General features: G+C 40.0%; 1 pseudogene; it reads left to right on the top strand.

Moving 5' to 3' along the window:
- The first annotated feature begins 2,419 nt into the window (after nucleotides 1-2,419).
- On the top strand, nucleotides 2,420-12,725 carry LOC117057600 (annotated as a pseudogene).
- The last annotated feature ends 262 nt before the right edge of the window (nucleotides 12,726-12,987 follow it).

Here is a 12,987-nt window from a genome sequence, read left to right as displayed (position 1 = left end):
ACCACCATATTCTTCCTTTCCCCATTGAATGAAAGGGTATGATATATTTTTATCCAAGGGTCAGGTTCCCTTTTGTATGAACTTCTTGATGTAGATTTTCAGATGCACATACTCCTTCATTGGAAGAAACACAATTCTTCATCCTCTGGTTAGAGTAAAGCTCTAACCAATACTACGTTTATTTAGACATGGCAATTGCATTGGAGAAGACTCCACCCCCATCAGCCAGAATCTCTTATAAACCCATCAATGGGATGTTCTGCCTACATGCGGAGCTAACAGCTTCTTTAAGGGATGATAGCTTTTCCACAACCAGCTTAATAAGAAACCACAATAAGCTAACTTTAGAGGGAAAACACAAGAAAAACAGCATTGCTGAAATCAAAACCTCCAACATTCTGTACATCCTTTGTTCTTTTACCTTCTCTGACACCTTCATGCTAACTTTCTTTTTGCATCTAAGAGAAACATGCCCTTAAGATGGAAGCAAGCTCAGGCCTATTACAGGCCCAGTTTTTTGCAAACCCAAGACCCATATATTCAGCTTCCACACTTTACAGTGCCATGTTGCAGGAACGTTTCTCGCAATGAACAGTGATTTTTAAAAATTATTCCTGGGATCATATTCCCTAATTTTTTGAACACTTTCCCACCCTATTATATTGTCTTTAAACTGTATCTTTCAATCATATTGTACTTTTGATCTGTAAATTATTGTTGTTGTTGGTGATGGTGTTTGTAAAAAAGATTGTAGAACAATTAGGGATTTTAGAAAATGCTAAGCAGTTTAAAAATGCTTTGGAATAACTAAAATATTGACCTAACAGATCAAGTGTTTCACATATGTTATAGTGAATTCCAACAAGCCTAATTTCCTCAGCAGTAGACACCCTTCTTGCAGACATGCATTTTTCCATTATGCCAGTAAATTAAGTGCAAGCCAAGTTATGCTGGCAGTACAATTTTGTCATGTCCTAGGTGCTATCTTATCTTTAAACTAATTGATTGAAATTACCTTCCTAGTTTTTTATTCATCTGAAAATTCAAATAATTTATAAAGTATTTTGATATTCTGTTGGTACTATGTTTAGGGTGTGGGTAGAAAATGTGGTGTTCAAGCACAAAGGCATCGCCAGGATTTTCAGTCAGTCATTGGATAACACTCAATGAAGGGAGCAATCACATCCTCTGTGTTCCGTGAAGAGGAGACAATTAACCTTCATAGCATTTGTCAGGAAGTGAAACTGGTGAGAAATTGGGAACCCTTTCTGGCCAATGACACATCCAAGAATGACTTGACAGAGATTTAGAATGATGTGATGCTCCTCCAAGTCATTCCAACTGCGGAACGCTGAGGAACACATATTGAGCTGCTTGAAACACAAAATAATTGTATTTTATTTTTATTTTTTTAAAAAAGGTTGAACAGGAAGTAAAAAATCAAAAACACTTTGCCACTATGTAAATTTGTCACATGTCCTTGAACTTAATATCTTTTCAACATGTTTCACTTCAGTTCCTCAGACTCCATTACTGAGAAAGTGAGTAAAGTCATAGGAATCTTTTAGCCAACATGTCACATGTGTAATATAAAAATTGTGTTTATAAACTGCACTGGGTGATATTAAATTAAGTTTTAGAGTAGAACCATTAAAGTAAATGGCCCTCTTGTTTATTAACTTCAGTGACTCTATTCTGGGTAAATTTTAGTTGAAGTTTAATTGTTATCCACAATTTTCTGCCTCTTGGCTTTCAACATAACCTCATAGGCATCAACTTTTGCCACCACATTATTCAGCAGTCACATAATGTTGCCATAAAATTACAACATTGTGTCCCTGGTATTACATTGGCAGGTATTCCTAGATGCTGCCATATGCTAAGGCTACACTGGAGAAAAGTACTTGGTCAGTATCCTGAGGCTCTCCAGCTGTTGTAACTGGAGTATAAAGTTGCTTGGGAAGCTATGCTGAGCTAAAACAAACATTATTTTTTCTGCTGCAAGTGTTAATGTGCACAGTGCAATACAGTTGGGAGGTGGCTTTCAAACCTTCAATTATCACAAATTACTAAATGTCACAATCTAGTTTGCTTAATCCCAGCTGGATGTTCTGAGACCAGAAGAACAATGAATAATAGAGACTGATTGCTATTCAAATATCCTGGTCACAATTAGTACTGGGATGTGGGATGGTGGAAAAATAGGGTTGCAGCATTCAATCTGATATTTTGGGGGTCCTTTTTATCGAAAGAATTCAGAGCCATTGTTGTAACCAGGCTGATGGTGGATAGTAGATCCAAGTGGACATTCTGCATCAATAAGTGTTGTGGGATGACAGGGGCACTTGTTCTGCTCTTGCTCATTTTGTGGCTGCAACAGCCTCACACGGAGTGCAGGGCAGACCCTTTTATGTGTACCATGAATGATCCTTTCCAGCTGCCATACCAGTATGGTCAGATAGGGGACCTCACTATTGGAGCTATTACAGCTCTGTATGGCTGCATTTTTGATGAAATATCATTCAGTGAGCACCCGACAACGAAGCTGGTAGATGGACTTTTGTAAGAAACAATTTTTATCCTATGCATGCATGAGTCCCGGTCATAATTGGTGCACATAAGTCCCATGAGCATTGGCTTGGTCAGAAAGAACTGTAGTTATCAGATTACCTTTTCTGAACGTGTGTTTAGACTTATTTGTAGGCTTTAAAAAAATTCTGGTTTTTCTTCTGCCTGATGTACTTTATATATCAATTGTGTTTTGCTTTCCCCATTTTTATTCCTTGTGTTCATTTTTTATTCCACATTTCACTTTTTGAAACATTTATAAATGCATATAACAAGAATTGTGACTGGGCCACTAGATTTTATATCTGCTGATATGAGTCTATGGATCAGAATGAGTTAATTCGGCCAAGATAAAACACTTTTTTAAAACCAATCATTTCAATTGTGGAGGTTAAGAGTTTCCTTAAGCAATATGATTTAATAATATGTAATTATAAATAATATGCAATAATATGATTGAGATGAAGTTGTCTTTATCTGCATTGTGGCTACGCACTTTGTTTAAAAACTTTGTTTAAAAACCACAGTTCTGCATTCCTTATGTTGCAGCAACAACTAAAAAGAAAGCCCAAGAAGAAAAGTAGGCCAGATATTGTCCCCCATACTCCAAAATGGGGATGCCAAATAACAGTTTAATAAACTGCAACTTTATTTCCCACCCAAGTGATCAGAGGGAAGAGGCTTCATGGGTGGAAATACTGCACTGAAAGTATTTCCCTCTGAAGGTGGTTTTTCTATGTCTTAACACTTAAAAATGTGGTCCTAGTTCAACACCAGCTTGTATTTCTGTCTCTTTATTTGGCCATCTGGTCACAGTGGAATGATTATGCTATTCAGTCAGATGAAATTTAATAGATGCATTTAATAGGGATATGCTTGTATCCAGATTAAGCTAGCTGTCCCAAGTTCTCTTTAAAAACAATGGTATATGACTAAATCGTGAATTGCTTTTCCTGTTGATTTCAGTGGGATTTATGTATTTTAATCCATCATTCTTTCTGAGGCACAGTCCAATGTATATAATCCTAATAACAACTGCAGTGTTGGCCGTGTATAAAGTGGCATCCTGTCAAATAATTATTATGAAACAGGTGGTTGATGAAGAACTGTATATCTGTCTTATGTTTAAGGTAATTCTTTCCTTAGGGCAAGTCCAAAGTACTACCAGCATGTTCTGTCCTTGGTATTTGCAGTGAATGAGATGAATGAGAACCCCAGACTCTTTCTGAATGTCAGCCTTGGAGTCAAAATTTATGACAGCTTGCTAAATGCAAGAATGACTCATCAGAACACCCTGAAACTTCTGTCTGCCTCTGAAAGGACTGTTCCCAACTTCAAATGTGATAAACAAAATAATCTGATAGCTGTCATTGGAGGCCCTGACTCTGAAATCTCCCTTTACGTGGCCACTCTCTTAAGCACCCACAAAATACCACAGGTAGAGTGAGCTGGCAGGCAATGTAATTTTTAATCATTTATATCATTTAGAATTATTTCTCTTTTATTTATTTTTTAAAGTGACTGTGAGCTAGCAAGAGATGTAAGTTTTTAAAATGTTTTTCCATGTTTTCTTTTATGTTTTGTGTTACGTTTAATTGTATTGTTTTATTGCTTTGTTGCTTGCTACATTGTGTGCCTTGTGGGGGATGGGAGGCATATAGATGTAATAAATAAATGTACAAAATATATGAGGCTGATATACTGTTCATGTTCCCTAAGAAAGAAAAAAGTCCAGGGTCAGGAAAATTCAAATTGTCCAGTTCTTGTCACTATGTGCTTGTAAGGCAAGCAGTTTATTGTGATTTTATTTCCAAGATTAGCAACACATCTAAGAACATATTAACAACACATCTGAGGTGCACAGTTTTAAACCGAGACCACATAACACCGGTCTTGAAAGACCTACATTGGCTCCCAGTACATTTCCGAGTACAATTCAAAGTGTTGGTGCTGACCTTTAAAGCCCTAAGCAGCCTCGGCCCAGTATACGTGAAGGAGCATCTATACCCCGATCGTTCTGCCCGGACACTGAGGTCCAGTGCCAAGGGCCTTTTGGCGGTTCCCTCGCTGCGAGAAGCCAAGTTACAGGGAACCAGGCAGAAGGCCTTCTCGGTAGTGGCACCCACCCTGTGAAACGCCCTCCCACCAGATGTCAAGGAAATAAACAACTATCTGACTTTTAGAAGACATCTGAAGACACCTGTTTAGGGAAGATTTTAATGTTTGACAGACTATTGTATTTTAATATTTTGTTGGAAGCCGACCAAAGTGTCTGGGGAAACCCAGCCAGATGGGCAGGGTAGAAATAATAAATTATGTTGTTGTTGTTGTTGTTGTTGTTGTTGTTGTTGTTATATAAATAACTATAACAACTGATATATATACAATCAACCTGCTGAAAGTGCAGGTCGGCAGAAGTGCCATTGCTGGTAGTCCATGGAAAGCCACAAAACAGCATGATGTGAGGAGCGTGAGAGGGTGAGCAAGCCAGGGCACACTGGAATCCTGAGCTGTTCACACTGCTGCCAATTGATGGCCACATGCCCAATCTTGGACAAAGCACTATGCCAGGCCCAGGCTGGCATAGCCTCGAACAGTCATTTGCCTCTTTCCTGCCTTTTGCCCCAGTGACCATGAGTAGTGGGGGCTACTGGACAGGGTTTAAATTAACCTTCCATATATTATAGTGGAAACCATCTATTACATTTGCATGAAACTGTAGAATGAGTTCATCATGAAGAAAAAAAGTGCACACAAAAATAGCAGAAATAATTTTATCATGAGCGAAGAAAAGAACTACAGATGTTAATACTATGAGAAACTAAGCTCGTAGTTATTAAACTATTTTAAATATCTACAATTTTTAAAATGCACCAGCATTTTTAGATTTAGTTAGCATTCCTTTTTTATCTTAGCAGATAATTACAATAAACCGTTGCATGTTTATATTTTTAATGCAAACATATTCCAATTGAATTAACGACCTCTTTAATTTAATTTAATTTAATTTCCTCCCCTTTAGATTGCCTATTGTGTAATTGCTCCAGTGGTAGATGCTAAAAGTGAACTGCCTTCATTGTACCGGATGGTTCCCAATGAAGACTATCAGTACGCAGGGATTGTCAAGCTTCTTGGACATTTCCAGTGGACATGGGTTGGGATCCTTACAATGGAGAATGATAATGGAGACAAATTTGTGCAGACTTTGATGCCAATGCTTTTGAAGCATGGAATCTGTATAGCCCTCAATGGAAAAATACCAGCTATATCTAATGCTATAGATACGTTGAGCTCATTTGACATCATCCTGAACATGGCAAGTTATCTATCCAACTCTGAAGTTCAGGTTTTGGTTGTGAATGCAGAAAATCCCACCGTGCCATCTTTGAACTGGACAATTTATTTATATGCAATGTTGAAAGGTATTACAGAGACATCAATATTTAAAGTGTGGATCTTTACAGCTCAGTGGGAATTCACATTAGAGACAATGCGCAGGACTTCTCAAATACAAGTCTTTGATGGTGCCTTGTCCTTTGCAATACACACAAATGAAGTGCCAGAGTTTAGAGAATTCCTTCAGACCCTGCATCCTAATTCAGCTAAAGAAGATATTTTTCTCCATATATTCTGGGAACAGGCATTCAACTGCTTCTTTCCTGATTCTAAAACAGCCAAGGAAAGTGCTAGTGTTTGCTCTGGTGAAGAGAAGTTGGATAGCCTCCCTGGGACTCTCTTTGAAATGAGCATGATAGGCCAGAGTTACAGCATTTACAATGCTGTCCATGCAATAGCACATAGTTTACAGAAAATGATTTCATCCAGGTCAAAAGACAGAGCAATGCCAGATGGAGCTAAATTGGATCTTACAAACCTGCAATATTGGCAGGTAATGTTTTACATGAAAAACAGTTCTTTTTGCAATAGCTTTTCCAGTGTGGGGTGGCACTCAGTTTACAAAGTAAGCCTATACACCACACACTTCATTTCTTTTCCTTGAATATGTTGATTCTCCACTCCCACCATTCCTGTATGTCTTTTCTCACGTGAAGGCACAGCAAGGGGGTGGGTCAAGTCAAGATATTCCATGTGCTATCCCTGCACTTGTTTCCCCACACTCTGGCTTCTTCCACTCTCTTTCTAGGAACATTGTACATGTGACTATATATCAAACGAGTCACTCATCCATATGCTTTGCAGATCAAGGGTAGTACCTCTTGCACCCGCCCACCTTCCAATGTGTGTGATTTTGCCCTGGCCTCCAGGGAGGAAGAAGCACCGATTTCCATGACAGTGAAGGGATGCTTCACCCACCTAGTATTTATTGTTTGCTGGAGAAGGGATATACAGCAGGCCCAATGTTTTGTGTTGCCCAAGAGGTATAATAGGGAATCTAAAAAATGGGATTTACATTCAGGTATGAGTTCACAGTGTTGCAGCCTTAGTTTGGGTCCAACTCATATTTCAGATGTACAATCATTCTGACATTTTAAAACTTGACTTCCTCCCCCCTCTTTTCTGTGGTTCTTTAAATTTATTTTTAATATCTTCTGCATATCCAAATTAACTTAACTTGCTCATTTATTTATCTTCTTTAAATGTCACCACAGTTCTTCAGTGTCTTTCCATCCCTTCAAATACGACTGATGCCAACCTGGTTTAATTTTAGGTACCATTTAAAAACATGCATTTTCACCCTGACCTTTGGTACACTATGAATTCTAATGTTTAAGGCTAAGTGGAAGCTTTATTATTATTTAGTGAGCTGACTGCTGCTTCACAGGTAAGATTCACCTTCCATTGTGTGGGCAGGGCGGTCCGTCCCCTTACCTGGCCAATCCCCTGGCAACACCTCCCCAGGCGGGATTGGGAGATTGGCTGAGGTAGGCGGAGACCTCCAGGTATCCAGTCTGGGGAGGATGAAGCCAGCCTGAAGTACCAGGAACCGTACTGGGATCTGGGGGGCTGCGTGCAACTATGCAAAAGGTGCCCCCCATTTGATATGGGGAGCAGTCATTATCTGTTTTAATTTTTATTGTAACCTGGTCTGGGATCATTATCTAAGGAAGGATGGGATGAAAATTCAAATAATCATATAAAATATGTTTTTGTCTCTTTTCATTCTAGCTTCACCATTTCCTAAGGAGTATCTCGTTTAACAACACTGGTGGAGAGACAGTGTCTTTTAATGAAAATGGTGAATTAGCATCTGGATTTGATATAATCAATTGGGTTACTTTCCCAAACCAATCTTTTTTAAAACTGAAGGTGGGAAGGATGGATCCATGGGCTGATCTGAGTCAAGAGTTCACTATTAATGAGGTTATCACATGGCATTACATGTTTAATCAGGTGGGGCACATGTATCGGTGTAGGAGGAAATATTACAGTGCCATTTAATATCTACATGAAACCATTGCGGGCAGTCATTGGAGTTTCAGGGCGAGATGCCATCAGTATAGTGATGACACTCAGCTCTGTTTCTCCATAACATCTGAATCAGGAGAGGCTGTGTAGTTCCTGAACCACTGCCTGGATGCAGTGGTGAAATGGATGGTGACAAAGAAGCTGAGCATGAATGTTAGCAAGACGGAGGCGTTGTGGGTGAAGAGCTCCCACTTCTGAGAAATTGGCCAGCTGCCTACCCTCAAAGGGGTTACACTGCCCCTGAAGGAGAAAGTTGACCTTTACTGATGCTTCTGTATCCAGTTCTGTTCTGTCACAGGAGGCTCAGGTGGCCTCAGTGGCTAGAAATCCCTTTTACCAGCTACAGCTGGTTCAACAACTACAGCCAATGCTGGATCAGAAAAGCCTTGCCACAACAGCTCATGCATTGGTTACTTCAAAACTGGGTTACTGAAATCAGCTCTATCAGGGGCTTGCCTCACACTTGATCTGGAAGCTGCAGTTAGTGCAGTATGCTCCAGCATGATTGCTGACAGGAGGGAAGCATTGTGCCCACTCAGCTTCTTTGATTGGCAGAATCGGCACTGCTACAGGTGCCACATAATACCCATCCCTTAATCATTTAGTGTGGCAGCAGTACACTTTGGAACTCTCGGCCTATTGAGAGCAAGCAGGTAATGTAGCCTTTTTTGCCCTGGATACACGTTGCACCCTCATGAAGAGACGAAGGAGTCAAGACGACACCGTGGTTGTAAAGAGAAAGAGTTTATTCTGACTGCCTAGGACAGCAGAAGGCACTTGCGTGCTTGCACACTGCAAGTCCACCGAGCATCAGTTACACACAGTTTATATATCCTTTAGACCCCTCATTCCCCCTCCCCAGGAATCTTGTACGTCACACCATTAGCACCATCCTTGAAAATTCCTGTTCTTACAATCTTATCTTTAAGCCAAAAGGTCACTTGGCTTTGAGTTCGCTCCTGGTGTCTGCCTGTCTCCATATGTGCTTCAGACAAACCATCTATCAAGGACTTATCTTGTCTGTGGCTTAGACAGCCCTTACTCCCTGTGTAATGTTCACATTCCACTGTTATCTTTAGGTACTAGTCACAGCCATTCCTATCTCCCTGAGTGGGCCCCTCTTGATCTCTTCCTTTCCTGGCTTAATATGCCAGTAAGGAATGCACCAAGAGCAAGTTGCACAAAGAGAGCTTTGGGGGGGGGGGAACTAAATATTATGCCAATAACATAAAAAATATAAATGACCAAAAAAATAATATGAAACAAACAGGTAAAAGGTAAATATCAGATAAAAGGACTTATCACAAAGAGAGCTTACAGGAAAAGCAAAATAACTTTTAGAAGGGGCTTGCCTAAAGAAAAGGAAAGTCAATTTCTTAAAGGCTTTAAAAGGGAGAAGAGAGAGGGTAAGAAGGGGGGCTTTAAGAGGGGATATGAAAAGGACTTAAAAAGAAGATCAAGCTGTCCTAGAGGCTTCTAATAGGAATAAAGGACTCACTTGTACAGAGAGGAGGAGGTAGATTTTCAGCCCAGTGAATCCAGAACGACTTTCTCTCACTCTCTCCCTTCAGAGAGGTTTGAGAAAAGGCTGACTTTCAGTGAGAGCTCAGCTTTGAGTCTCTAGCAATGCCAGTTATAATATATAAAAAAAACTTTCCCTTCAGAGAAGCTAGGAGCGCTGATCCAAAAGGGGGCCTCCGTGTCACGCAGAACCAGGAGAGAAAGAGATAAAGACTTTCCCTTCAGAAAAAGCTAGGAGCGCTGGGGCCTCCCCTTGCCTTGCAGAACCAGGAGAGATAGATAAGGTGAGGAGTAAGTAAGAGTAAGGGGATTAGGGACCCACTTAACTGCTCACTGTAATTCAAAGTATGTCAGTAAAGAATGTATGAACCAGAGGTAGAGTGTTGGCACAGAAAAACTCAGTTAAAAAAAACTCATATAGGTCTTATAGCTAAATATCAAGTGTTCTTTGCAAGTTATGCAGAGAAGTTATAAAACTAAATTAAAAGACTAGAATAAAACTAGAAAATTAAATTCTCCCTCTTCAGTACCTTCACTGTACTCCTTTTGGTGTCTACTAAAAACCTTTTTGTTAAGCAAGCCTACCGAAATGGTTATAAAGTTCAGGTAATTTTAATCTGTTTTAGTATTTTAACTTTTGTATGTCTAAACCACTGAGCCTAGGGCTTGCCAATCAGAAAGTCGGTGGTTCGAATCCCCGCGATGGGGTGAGCTCCCATTGCTCCATCCCTGCTCCTGCCAACCTAGCAGTTTGAAAGCAATTCAAAGTGCAAGTAGATAAATAGGTACCGCTCCGGCGGGAAGGTAAATGGTATTTCCATGCGCTGTTCTGGTTTGCCAGAAAGCGGCTTAGTCATGCTGGCCACATGACCTCAGCCTATAAAGCGAGATGAGCATCGCAACCGCAGAGTCGTCGGCGACTGGACCTAATAATCAGGGGTCCCTGTCCCTTTACCTTTACCTTCAGTAGTACTCTTAGGCAACTAGAGTCTTTCACCCCCAATTCTGTTGCAAAAAAGAGGAAAAAATGTTCTGCCAAAATTGTTCATGAAGGTTGATTAATATTTCAAATGTGCTGGGCTCAGTGAACATATTTCAATAATGTGCAGTTGCTTCCTGGAGGGGGGGGGTACAAGACATTTTTAGCAGGTGGCCACTATGGGCTTACCAACGCCTCCAAGAAGCTGTAAAATGTCAAATAATGAAAAAGTTGTCCTTCATGCCGCCTCACATTTACTTGTCTGTGTACATAAAACCAGAGAAATTTTTTAAATGATTTTTCCTTTTAAAAAGAAAAGAAAAATCAATCCACAAATGGTATGGATGGATCTTGTTTTGGGCACACATACGTAAACCCTACTGAGTATATAGGGACTTAACACCAAGTACTGTGCAAAGGACTGCAACCTTAGAAACCTTACTTCTCATGAGAAGCAACATCCTTTAAAACTTTTTTCTTGCTATTAACCAAATATATCAGAAATTAATTTCCCCTTTTCTTTTTATGGCTAGGTGCTACCCCTTGCCAAGTGTAATGAAAATTGCCTTCCTGGTTACAGCAGAAAAAAGAAAGAGGGGAAGCCATTTTGTTGCTATGATTGTGTACCATGTCCAGATGGAAAGATTTCAGACCAAATGGGTAAGAGAAACAAAATGTGAACATACTATGCAATATTAAGACCAACCTTGTGTTGTTGATAGTCTCTCAAATTCCTCCCTCATTTACATCCAATAAATGGTAGGGGGGGGGGGAGAGATATTCTATTCTTGGTAAAGATTCCAAATCATTTTTTTTTCAGATACATGAATGTTTGTTTTGCTCTTTACACTTCAAGATATTTTCTGTGCACACTTAACTTTGGTATCTAACTTAACTGCTAGCCAACTTCGGTCGTCCCCCCCCCCCCCGCATTATAATGTGAAATTTACAAATGACTATAACTCCCTCCCCTTCTGGCCAAAGTGATTGGAATTTGCAGGGGCATCAACCTGCAGGAGTAGATTAAGCTGGCCAAATTGCAGAGTAACAGTTATTGAGTGGATTTGTTTGGGAAGTAAGGGATATTCACTTCCCTGCGTAATCCCTTGTAGTAGGATTTGACATCTGCAAATCCTATTGGAGCACTTACTGATATATACTTAGAAGTAAATTGGTGTTAGACACTTAGTGGGGGTTATTAATCATCTCTATAGATGCCTTCAGGAGAATAAGACATTTCTGTATACATTTTCATACAGAAGCTGCAGATGTGGGAAAATATAATTGTACAGACAGGAACAGACACAGAATTTGTTCTGTTTTTCAGATATAGATGACTGTTTCCAATGCACAGAAGATGAATTTCCTAACAGGAACAGAGACCAATGCCTCCCTAAGTCCATGAACTTCCTCTCTTTCTCAGAACCTTTGGGCACCACTTTAGTTTTTTTTTATATTGGCTGCTTCTTTCACCACACTTTTGGTACTAGGAATTTTCATCAAGTACAAGAACACTCCCATTGTCAAAGCCAACAATCGAGCTCTATCATTCTTTCTCCTCATCTCCCTGTTCCTCTGCTCTCTTTGTGCTTTGCTATTCATTGGCCAGCCTCAGTGGGTGACCTGCTGTTTACGTCAAACTGCTTTTGGCATCATATTTTCAGTAGCTGTTTCTTGTTTGCTGGCAAAAACCATCACCGTTGTTCTGGCTTTCATGGCAACCAAGCCAGGATCCACAATGAGGAAATGGGTGGGGAGAAAATTGGCTATTTCTATTATTCTTGGCTGTTCTCTCATACAAGTCACTATTTGTAGTATATGGCTATCTACTGCACCTCCATTCCCAAATTTCAACATGAACTCTTTGGTTGAAGAAATCATAATAGAATGTAATGAAGGGTCAATCACAATGTTTTATTTTGTTCTGGGATACTTGGGATTGCTGGCTTTTGTCAGCCTCATTGTGGCTTTCCTAGCCAGAAAGTTGCCAGACAGTTTCAATGAAGCCAAGTTCATCACTTTCAGCATGCTGGTGTTTTGCAGTGTTTGGTTGTCCTTTGTACCCTCTTATCTGAGCACCAAGGGGAAATACATGGTGGCTGTGGAGATCTTCTCCATCTGGGTCTCCAGTGCTGGGTTAGTAGGCTGTATTTTTGTTCCTAAATGCTACATAATTATTCTGAGGCCTTCCCTAAACACCAAGGAGCAGCTAATAAGGAGGAATATGTAAATGTATCCCTTCAATTGCAAGTAGTAAGTAAGTGTGTCTTATATGTGTATAATGAATGCCTTATAGGTCTTTCCATGGTATTTTTAGTGGAGGTTGACCCATTATGGCAAACAAGAATGAGGCCTCCCAACTGAAATGCCAAGCAAAATGTGTACACATTATCATACAATCTCAAACACACACTCTTTCTTGTTCCACATGTCTCTCCATAATCCATTTGAGCTGTCAGTCCCTCTCATCCCGCATACTGGTGAGTCAGCAA

The sequence above is a fragment of the Lacerta agilis genome, chromosome 14 (genome assembly GCF_009819535.1).
Source record: "Lacerta agilis isolate rLacAgi1 chromosome 14, rLacAgi1.pri, whole genome shotgun sequence".
Classification (NCBI taxonomy): domain Eukaryota; kingdom Metazoa; phylum Chordata; class Lepidosauria; order Squamata; family Lacertidae; genus Lacerta; species Lacerta agilis.
The sequence above is the reverse complement of the archived record's forward strand: the minus strand, read 5'-3'. Positions and strand labels throughout refer to the sequence as shown.